The 11,897-nt window shown below is 44.2% G+C and overlaps 1 pseudogene; it reads left to right on the top strand.

Moving 5' to 3' along the window:
- Window positions 1–2,959: 2,959 nt before the first annotated feature.
- On the top strand, window positions 2,960–5,232 carry LOC140361216 (kinesin-like protein KIF3A pseudogene; annotated as a pseudogene).
- Window positions 5,233–11,897: the final 6,665 nt, after the last annotated feature.

Below are 11,897 nucleotides of genomic sequence, written 5' to 3'. Positions count from 1 at the left end.
CAACAGAATAAAATCATCCTCCCGACATTTCACATATGCAAGTTTCACAATGCCGAGTAATAAGCTCGAAAAGCAGGATGCAAACTTACGTGGTTAAGTATTTATGCTGCAAACATGAAGCACATTGACCATGAAGAGGGAAAATCAACATGGCAGGGGTGTGTGAGGCGATGGCGTTTCACTCATGGTTTCACCTGCGGAAACATGCAAATGTGAAGTTTAAGAAGAGCAACAAGCCGCCTCCTCCAATGAGACAGGACACGATGTAAACTCCAGCTTTTTACGCTGTCAAGTAACGTCAAAGGCAGAAATAAGCAGGCTTGTAGCAGCGTTCACAAACACTTAACGCAAAATACAAACAATAGCAGGGCTGAACCAGGTCCAGGCAAGGCAAGTTTATTTGTAGAGCACATTTCATACACAAGGCAATTTAAAGTGTTTAACCATAGAGTTTAAGAAATAAAAGACAAGAGTGCAAAGAAAATCCTTTCAGTCATATGCACAGCTAAACAAAACTGTTTTAGCTTAGGTTTGAACATTGTCTGAGTAGAAGCCTGTCTCACATCTTCAGGAAGACTGTTCAAAATTTTAGCTGCATTAAACTGAAACGCAGATTCCCCATGTTTAGTCCTGACGCTGGCACCAGCAGGAGGCTGGTCCCTGAGATCCTCAGAGTCAGAGATGGCTCAAACGGCACTAACATGTCCAAGATGTACTTTGGTGCTAGGCCACGGAGAGAAAGTCTATTTTCTGAGCCACAGGGAGCCAGTGCAGAGACCTAAGAACAGGACTAATGTGATGGTACTTCCTGGTTCTAGTCAGGACCCGAGCAGCAGCGTTCTGGATATACTGCAGCTGTTTTACAGCTCGTTTGGGGAGGCCTTTACAGTATTCTAATCTACTGGAGACGAATGCATGGATAAGTCTCTCCAAATCTGGTTTAGACACTATATTTTTGATTTTGGCAATGTTTTTAGATGGTAAAAGCTGCTGATGTTATTGATTTGACGAGGCTCTTAAAGTTCAAGCCATTATTACCACCAGATTTGTAACTTGGTTTGTAGGTTTTAGAGCGAGACTCTGGAGGTGACCGCTAACACTTTCTCTTTGTTTCTGTGGGCCAAAGACAACTATTTCAGTCTTGTCTGAAGACACAGCTACCAATCTCAACAAAGTACTTCCTGTCTTCCAGATAGGACCTTAACCAGTTTAGGGCAGTGCCAGTGATGCCCACCCAGTCCTCTAGTCTCTGTAAGAGGATCCCATGATCGACAGTGTCAAAAGCAGCACTCAGATCTAACAGAATTAAGATTGAGGCTTTGCCCGTGTCAGTGTTCAGGCGGATGTCATTTGTCACCTTGTCAAGAGCAGTCTCAGTGCTGTGATGAGGTCTAAAACCTGACTGAAAAACATCAAATGAGTTGTTTATTAAGAGGAAATCTGTGAGCTGTTGTAAACAACCTTTTCACAGACTTTGCCCCAAAATGCCAGATTAGAGATGGGCCGGTAATTATGACCGCAGTTTTCAAAGACATTGGGACGCAAGTTCTTACTGCAGCTTACAATTATTTCAGAAAAATATCTTTCCCTAGTGCAATATAAAATTAGGTTTTACATGTACAACTTCTCTTTGTAAATCTCGTATTGAACCTGGAGCTAGCCGGCCCGGTGGCACCAAATCATCATTTATCCATGGCGCCTTCTGCTTATTTTTTAAAATGTTAGCCTTCATAGGGGCAATGGTGTCCAGAACATTCAAAACAACTGAGTTCAACAAGTCATCTACATTAGAACATGAGACATTTTAATGTTTATCATTTCCATAAACAGTGTACCTGTGCCATCATTTATGTGTCTCCTCCGAACAACTAAACCAGGACTAAACCAGGCCTAAGCCAGGACTAAATCCGATCTAAAGCAGGACTGAACCAGGTCTTAACCAGAACAAAGCCAGGACTAAACAAGGACTAAGCTAGGCCTAAACCAGGACTAAAGCAGGTCTAAACCAGACCAACATTCCGCCACTCTAAGAAATAGGAAACATTGCAACTTTGGTTAAGAACCAGGTTAGCTTTGTGATTTCAGATTATAATCAATCTGCGGAAGATTCTTACATTCCAGTCACAGGGTTTGTGTAAAGCTGTTGTTGCTTACTTATATAACACAGGGTTGGGTGGACGTGTATAGACTTGGGGTGTGTTGAGCTGCTGTGTGTGGCAGGGGTGTGGCACTTGGACGCCGGCCGCTGTGGAGTGGCAAGGAGGAGGAAGAAGAAGAGGATCTCATGTGCTTGGAATTCGTGGGCTTGGAACTAATGTGCTTTGAGCTCGTGGGCTTTGAACTAAAGAATGGAGTCTAAAGGATAAAGTCTAAAGAATAAAGTCTGGCAGTAATGTAACATAGAAGATACAACTACAGTGAATATAGTCTAAAGTCTAAGATGTACAACTAAAGTAGATGGCGGTAATGTAACTTGGATGCCAACCGCCATAAAACACCAAAGAAGAAGAAGAAGAAACATAAAGGTGCAGAAAGTGAATGAAGTCAAGAATGAAGTCTAAAGAATAAATTCTAAAGAATAAGGTCTGAAGAATAAAGACTAAAGAATAACGTCTAAAGTCTAAGACGCACAACTACAGTAGGTGGCGGTAATATAGCCTAAAGAATAAAGTTGGATGGGGAGACAAATTACCTAGAGTAAAGTCTGGAGATTGAACTCTAATGTCTAACTGCAGTGGGTGGCGGTAATGTAACACTTGGATACCAACCACCATAAAACACCAAGGAAGAAGGAAGAACGAATAAAAAATAAAGTCTAAAGAATAAAGTGCACCTTTGCAAGAAATACTTTGAAGACGTACAACTACAGTAGGTGGCGGTAAATGCTCCTTTCAGTTGGCTGCCAACCGCCATTAAAAGTAACACAACAACAAAAAGATGAAAATGGGGTCGGATGGTATCATTTGTTTTGGGCACTGCCCTAGCTTTAATGTTCTCTGAGTGAAACACAGAGTCAAAAGAACAAAAACATTCTCAAGATATTTCACAATGCCGAGTAATAAGCTCGAAAAGCAGAAGGTTAATGACAATGTCAAAGTGGTGGTCCGATGCCGCCCCCTCAGTAAAAAAGAGACGATGATGGGCCACCAACAGGCTGTCATTGTGGACGAGATCCGAGGGACAATCACAGTTAACAAGCTTGAGACTCAAAACGAGCCCCCCAAGACCTTCACATTTGACACAGTGTTTGGACCAGACAGCAAGCAGCTGGACATCTACAACCTTATGGCCCGTCCCATCGTCGACTCTGTGTTGGAAGGATATAATGGCACAATTTTTGCTTATGGACAAACAGGAACAGGAAAAACCTTTACCATGGAATGTGTGAGCGCTGTGCCAGAACTCCGAGGCATTATCCCAAACTCTTTTGCGCACATATTTGGCCACATTGCAAAGGCAGATGGTGATACAAGGTTTTTGGTTCGCGTCTCATACCTTGAAATTTACAATGAAGAGGTGCGAGATTTGCTCGGTAAAGATCAGATGCAGCGGTTTGAGATAAAGGAACGACCTGATGTTGGTGTGTACATTAAGGATTTGTCTGGTTATACTGTCATTAATGCAGATGACATGGATAGAATTATGATACTTGGACATAAAAACAGATCAGTTGGAGCAACCAATATGAATGAACACAGCTCCCGTTCTCACGCCATCTTCACCATTGCTATTGAGTGCAGTGAGAAGGGTGTTGATGGGGAGGAGCATGTGCGCAAGGGAAAGCTCCATCTGGTTGATCTCGCTGGTTCAGAGAGACAGGATAAAACCGGAGCCACAGGTCAGAGATTGATCGAAGCCACCAAAATCAACCTCTCTCTTTTTACTTTGGGTAACGTAATTTCTGCTCTGGTGGATGGCAAGACCACTCATGTGCCCTACAGGAACTCCAAACTGACGCGCCTTCTGCAGGACTCCCTGGGTGGAAATTCCAAAACCATTATGTGTGCAAATATAGGCCCTGCTGACTACAACTATGATGAGACCATAAGCACACTGCGCTATGCCAACAGGGCTAAAAATATCAAGAACAAAGCCAGGATTAATGATGATCCAAAAGATGCTCTACTTTGTCAGTTTCAGAAAGAAATTGAAGAATTAAAGAAGAAGCTCCAGGCAGGAGAGGAGATCTCAGGCCTTGTGGGAAATGTGTCTGAAGAAATGGATGTAGGTGAAGATGAGGCAGGAGAAGGTCGTAGAAGAAGACGAGAGAGAAAGAAGGTATCTAATGACAAGATTATGGAAATGCAGGCAAAGATTGTAGAGGAACGAAAGGCTCTGGAGGCCAAGCTTGATATGGAGGAAGTGGAAATAAACAAGGTCAAAGCAGAGCTGGAAAAAAGGGAAAAAGACCTACTCAAAGCTCAACAAGAGCACAAACTTCTGCTGGAGAAGCTATCCGATTTGGAGAAAAAAGTTATTGTTGGTGGAGTGGACCTCTTGGCCAAGAGTGAGGAACAAGAGAAGCTGCTGGAGGAATCAAACAATGAGCTCAAAGAACGTCGTAGTAGTGCAGAGCAGCTGCGTAAAGTATTGGAGGAGAAAGAGCAAGAACATCTAGATATTGAAGAAAGGTACACAAGTCTGCAAAAAGAAGCCCAAGGAAAAACAGATAAACTCAAGAAAGTGTGGACCATGCTGATGGCTGCGAAGTCTGAGATGGTTGATCTGCGGCAGGAGATTCAGAGAGAAATTGAAAATCTCCTGGAAAACATCCGTCAGCTGAGCAGAGAGCTGCTTCTGCAGAGGCTCATCATAGACAGGTTAATTCCAGAGGAATACGAGAAGATGATACAAAAATATGTGCACTGGAATGAAGACATTGGAGACTGGGAGTTGAAATGTGTGGCTTACACTTGCAACAATATGAGGAAACAAACCCCTGTGCCAGATAAAACAGGAAAAGATCCGTTTGCGGTGGACTTGTCCCATGTGTTCCTTGCATACACAGAAAAAAGCATGTGGCAGTCACTCATGAAGTCAGAAAAACCCAGGACAACCACAAGCAATAAAAGTGAACGTCCAAAGACAGGACGGTGGAAAAGATCAGCAAGGCAAGACGCTGTGATTGAATCTCTTCTGTAGTAAAGGAAGTTTAGGTAACAAGTATTTCAAAATGTGAAGAAGAATTTGTTTGAGTTGATGTTTTAAAAAGTAATCACAATATCCACATTATTGTATTGTGACTAATTTATGACTAAACATGCATTTGGGGGAACTGTTAAGCTATGTATTTAACCTTTTACATAGTTCATATGATAGTTCACATTGCTATTGAATGGTCATTTTTTCATTCTGAAATAAGTGATACTTCACCCAAATGCACCTTAAGTCGTAATATAATACAAATAATGTGGACATTGTGATAACTTAAACAATAAGCCATGTTGGTGCGATGTTTTCACATTCTCTATGATATTATGATTTTAGTCTGAAATATAGGCGCCTTCTGCACTGGTAGCTAATTGTGGACAGGGCACATTACTGTTTTATCCCAAATTTTGTTTTGCATCATGATGTTTACAATGTTCACACACCAAAGCTTATTAAATTATTGTTCATGTTCTAGGCAAAATTTGCAACTCTGAATTGCCCCTAGTGAATGAATGTGAGAGTGAATGGCTGTCTGTAACGTCTATGTCTCTGTGTTGGCCCTGCGACGAGTTGGCCGCTGTCCAGAGTGTACCCCACCGAAGGCCCAAAGTCACTGGGATAGGCTCCAGTCACCCGTGACCCCGAAAGGAAACAAGCGATTCAATGATTTAATGAGTTAATAAATAGGTCATAGGCCATCAATAAATAGGTGAGACTCCCTCTCTTCATGAACGTGATTGATAAGGAATATGACAATCATTGTGGCAGAGTGGATTCTTTGTTTGCATACATCTATTATTTGTTGAGCAGTGAAAAGTAGAAGAGACAGAGGGAGGGCAGAGCACTCAGGAGGCTCATATATTTGTAGAGAAGTGAGGCGCTTTTTAATTAGTCATTAGTCAGTAATGGACATATTTGGCTCATACTTCTGACAACTGGAAAAGAGGCTATCACAAAAAAATTGATGATGCAATCTACCGACGATTAAGGACTGGACTGACTGACTGAGGGAATGGAGGCAAAAAATTACATATGGACTCCACTTGGAAATAATTTAGACTTCCGTTCTTATTACGAGTTCACCTGAGAAGACCGGATATTACAATCTTCTGATCTAGTCTGAGAACTCAGATAGTTATCCTACTCCGAGCTGTGTAAGCCCTGCCCACTGGGCGGAGCCTCCTGACAGTTGCCTGTCCTGTTTATCTATTAGTTTACATTGTTCTAAGTCAGTCTCACCTGAAAGTAATCTTTTTTTATTATCCTGTCAGCCTTGTGATGGGACATAGACATCCTTGCTAGTGATGTCCCGATCAGGTTTTTTTGTAACATAACGGGAGCACTGGTAGCTACTGCTACAAGGCAAAATACAAGTGGACAAATTCAGATCGAATTGATAAAGATGATGAACCTACCAGATATGAAATGTTCACTGCACAATTGTGTTGTGGCGTTGTGTGGTTTCCAGTGCTTGCGTTTTATGGCTGCTAGCCATTTCGACCGTCTCTCAGTGTTTTTCGGGATTCTGTAGAAAGAAACTCCGTCTGTTGTTTTCCTGACGATTGGTGTATCCAATTGCACAGCAAGATTTACCCATCTTGGGTCCAGGATGACTTCAATATTAGCCAAAATCTGCAATCTTTCTGACGTGTGTACGTGCGTGCTCGTCTTTCTTGAATCCCACAATGGAGGAAATACTCCATGGCGTGACGTCACTGCTTTTCCTCTATAGAAGAGCTCTTATACAATATAATAATAACAATAGTGACACTCTTATTTACAGCTGTTTAATGGACAGAGAGTATTGAAAAAACAGTATTGCACATGAATATGACAGTATTGCACATGATTATGAAGCTGAATGACCCATGTTCATGTAACAGTGTTTGTTGTAGAGTCTGACAGCAGCAGGAAGGAAAGACCTGCGAAACCTTTCCTTCACACAGCGAGGGTGGATCAGTCTGTCACTGAAGCTGCTCTCCGGAGCGGACAGAGTGTCCTGCCGGGGGTGAGACTCATGGTCCAGCATAGATGTGAGCCAGGACCCTTCTGTCCCCCACTTCTTGATGACCTTGTCCAGTTTTTTCCTCTCCCTCTCTGTGATGCTGCTGCTCCAGCAGGCCACACCGTACAGGAGGGCTGATGCCACCACAGAGTCGTAGAAGGTCTTCAGGAGTGGCCCTGTCACTCCAAAAAACCTGAGTCTCCTCAGGAGGTAGCGCCGACTCTAGCTCTTCCTGTACAATGCGTCTGTGTTATAAGTCCAGTTCAGTTTGTGGTTCAGATGAACACCCAATTACTTGTATGAGTCCACTCTCTCAATTTCAATTCCCTGGATGTTCACTGGTGAGGTGGCAGCACAGTGGCCTCTGCGGAAGTCCACCACCATCTCCTTGGTCTTCCCCGTGTTGATGAGGAGGTGGTTCCGCTGACACCAGTCCACATGGGGTACTCCGCATCATCGTCGTTCGTAATGAGTCCGATGATGGCAGAGTCATCAGAGAACTTTTGCAGGACACAGCCGCCTGTGTCGTGTCTGAGGTTTGTAGAGGGTGAAGAGAAAGGACGGTGCCCTGGGGCGCCCCCACACTGCAGGTCCGAGTGTCAGACACACCGTGCTCTCACAAACTGGGGTCGGTCTGTGAGGTAGTCCAGGATCCAGTCTGCCAGGTCGTACTCCAAACCAGCCGTCTCCAGCTTGTCCCTCAGGAGCAGCGGCTGGATGGTGTTGAAGGTGCTGGAGAGATCAAAGAACAGAATCCTCACAGTGCTGCCAGGCTTTTCCAGGTGAGAGAGAGAGCGGTGCAGCAGGGAGATGACGGCGTCCTCCACTCCAATGCCAGGCCGGTATGCAAACTGCAGCGGGTCCATGGCTGAGCTCACGGTGAAGCGGAGGTGGTCCAGGACCGGCTGCTCCTGTGTCTTCATTAGATGGGACGCGAGAGCCACCGGCCTGAAGCTGTTAAGGTCTTTGGCGCGCAGTGTCTTGGGCACTTGTACCACACTTCCTCCTGTGTACAGTTAATCTGCGCAGGGTTTAAGGAGCTTGCCCTCTTTATTTTAATAAATTCATCTCAAGATGATTTTAAGATGTAATGTTGAATCTAATACACTGTATTTAATCTCTCTTTTAATTAATAACAGTATTTTGTTTTTATTTTTTTTGGTCAGATAAGACAATTAACTATTAGAATATATACAATTAAACCAAATTTTAAATGGTTTGTACCTTGATATTTTGCTCCAAGTTGGTTTCATAGTTATTTTGGGGGTCCTTGCCTGAAAGGTTTGGGAGCCAGGACCTCTGTATGAAAACTAATTGCGCCCCCTCCCCTCAAAACATTTTGATATACCTTATTGATATACCTTATTTTGATATACCTTATTATAATTATTACATTTTGAATAATTTGTTGCACTTTTCTCCTAGCAACCTTGTCAAGGTAATTCTGTTAAAGCTCTTTAAAAAATATTAACAGTATTATAGACCTAGATTTGATGTGGTGAACCAGCTTGTTATACAACTTGCATGTGTGGCAGTATGGGGTTGTGCCACAATTCGAAATCCAGTAGGTGGCGCAAAAGTGTATAAAAGCCTCTCGTCCTCTTTGTCTCTCTCTGCAACTTCTGCCTGCATACGCCCTGTCCTCGATGCGCCAGGTAGATATTCACTCTGTTGTTGACAAAACTAACCACTTTAGTCATTGATTATCGCCTGTATTGTCGTAGTGCCGCGGTGTGGCTTAGCCCCGTCACGCACTGCTCCATGGCGCCCGTTGTCTGCCGCTTTGGTGGCTGGCACATCTTTTGAAGCTGGGGTCCGAAGTGTCTTAGGCGATGCGGTCAGCCATCACCCCTCAAGGGTGCGCGTTCACAAGCCTTTCCATGAAGTAGGTTCTGCCTCAGCACGGTGAATTAAGTAAGAATTACTATGTGTTTGAGGTAATCCCAACTTCTTATATTCAGGCTTCGGGGTTGAGCCACCGGCCGTCGCTGCCTTGCCTTTTCTCTTTTTACTGCTACTTGTCCCTTCTGTGTGCTCCCTGCCCTGTGCCATGGGCCTGTTTCATGTGTGGACTGACATGTAAATTATTCCAACGGATGTGCATCGAGAGCAATGTTGCATCTAACAAACTCAAAAGGACTCGTTACATTCTAAATCTGCAACAAAGAGTATTTAATATATAATAAATTATGGTACCTTAACTGAATGGCCTCCTTTTTAATCAATGTGGATGAACCTGTGCGCCTTTGTATGTTGGGTATATCACATGCCCTGGCGTTGTTGGTCTTTATATAAAGAAATGTGTATCTGATAAGCGTCTTTAGAGGGCGCCTCACCGCTTGTATGCCACACAGGTATAAAAGAAAATAAAGAACTCAGTGGCGGGCCCTGGGTCTGGGGCTTGGGCCTTCAGTGAGGTCATACACAGTCCCACCCGAATGAATCCACCTCTTATAAGATAAGATAAGTTATTCCTTTATCGTCCCACATGGGGAAATTTCATTGATGCAACGCAGGTAGATACAGAGGCAGATACAGAAGAAAAGAACAGATAACTTATAGGAAGTTTGAAAAACACTCTCAGTAGAAGATCTCCTATAAACAAAAACTCCTATAGACAAAACCTCCCATTTCCCAACAAGGGATGGAGGGGTAAAATAATAAAGATAAAAATAAATAAATAAATACCATTGCATGTGATCACGACAGTAATTGCACATGAATATTATGTGTCACGACAGTAATTGCACATGAATTGCACATGAATTGCACAGTAATTGCACATGAATCAAGACAGTAATTGCACAGTAGGACTAACAGTGTTTGTTATAAAGTCTGACAGCAGCAGGAAGGAAAGACCTGCGAAACCTCTCCTTCACACAGCGAGGGTGGATCAGTCTCTCACTGAAGCTGCTCTCCAGAGTGGACAGAGTGCCCTGCAGGGGGTGACACTCATGGTCCAGCATAGATGTGAATCTAGCCAGGACCCTTCTGTCCCCCACCTCCTGCACCGAGTCCAGAGCGCAGCCCAGGACGGAGCTGGACTTCTTGATGACTTTGTCCAGCTTCCTCCTCTCCCTCTCTGTGATGCTGCTGCTCCAGCAGGCCACACCGTACAGGAGGGCTGATGCCACCACAGAGTCGTAGAAGGTCTTCAGGAGTGGCCCTGTCACTCCAAAAGACCTGAGTCTCCTCAGGAGGTAGAGCCGACTCTGTCTCTTCCTGTACAGTGCGTCTGTGTTATGAGTCCAGTCCAGTTTGTGGTTCAGATGAACACCCAGGTACTTGTATGAGTCCACTCTCTCAATGTCACTCTCTCAATTGTTACCATCATATTACCATCATTATGATGCCATAGCTCTAGACACTATACATTTAGACAGAAACGCAGTTTTCAACAGGCGTTGCCTCACCTTCTCCGTGCCGATGTCCGTGTGTTCTCCGCTCCGCTCTCCGCACTTTGTCCGCTCGTTAGCCACATCGTTCTCCGTGTGTTTTTCACGCCGGTGTCCGCTCCGTGCGTTCTTAACGCCGGTGTCCGCTCCGTGCGTTCTTTCCGCTCCGTGGGTTCTTAACGCGGGTGTCCGCTCCGTGCGTTCTTACCGCTCCGTGCGTTCTTAACGCCGGTGTCCGCTCCGTGCGTTCTTAACGCCGGTGTCCGCTCCGTGCGTTCTTACCGCTCCGTGCGTTCTTAACGCCGGTGTCCGCTCTGTGCGTTCTTCACACTGGTGTCCGTGCATTTTCCAGCAAATGTCCGCGCGTTCTCCACGCCGTTCTCCGCTCGTTTTCAACCAGTTTTCACAGCGTTTTCAACGCGCCATGTCCAAACTTTGAAAGTGGGGAACAAACTCGCCTGTAACAGCGTCGGCGTTGGACAACCTCTCCTTACAATATCTAACTTTTCTTGAAAAGTTCGTCTTGAGAAAGGCATTATAATTTTATCCTCGACCAAATCGATATATTGTCCTCCTTACGCCCGTTGTGGGTTGAAAAAACAGCTTAGCAGTACACAGATTAATGTGTCTGTCAAATCCAGTTTCCTCATTCAGAGTGTCTGAGGTTTCGCATAGCCCCGCCCATAGGACCTGCTCCTTAATATTGGTGATCCAATCAAAAGACGTGCACGTGATGCACCTGCTAGATGGCTCCTGAGCAACAGCAGCAGACGTACAAGAGCCAACTCTGAAGCTGATTGGTTGACACATCATTTTCATTTCCATTCACTTTAAGCTACAAGCACCAGCTCTGTTGAGGTCTGAAGGCCTCGGCAGATTTTAGAACCCTGGCAACACATGATGGCTGAATATGATTGGATAAAAGCTCTAACATAAGACCAGCCCTCCAAACCTAGGGCAGAAGCAGTGCAACCGAGAGGAAAGCCACGAAATGAAGAGTATAACTCTTACTTTGGGGAATATATTTTTTAATCATATTCTGATTATGTTTAGGCTAGCAGAGAAGGCCTTGCTTGGCCTGACGGCCCACCACTGAAAGAACTTAACTTCAATGCCGAACCACCACTGTCAAGCTTTGAGGGTGTTTATTATTGTCTGAAGAACTTCTCCTTCCACTGGATCTGGTTCAGCACATGGTCCAGTTTACGAGTGTGATGCATCACAATTAGAACCACTGGTTTTCCTTGAGCTCCAGCTGTAAACACATCACACATTATTTTTACTTATACTTTGTATTTTAGGACCGTTTTAACAACATAGAATAAAGATACAAATGATGTATGAAA

The sequence above is a fragment of the Eucyclogobius newberryi genome, unplaced genomic scaffold (assembly GCF_026437365.1).
Source record: "Eucyclogobius newberryi isolate DKJ021-1_F unplaced genomic scaffold, fEucNew1.0.hap1 SCAF_15, whole genome shotgun sequence".
Taxonomy (NCBI): domain Eukaryota; kingdom Metazoa; phylum Chordata; class Actinopteri; order Gobiiformes; family Gobiidae; genus Eucyclogobius; species Eucyclogobius newberryi.
This window is presented reverse-complemented; position numbering and strand designations above follow the sequence as displayed.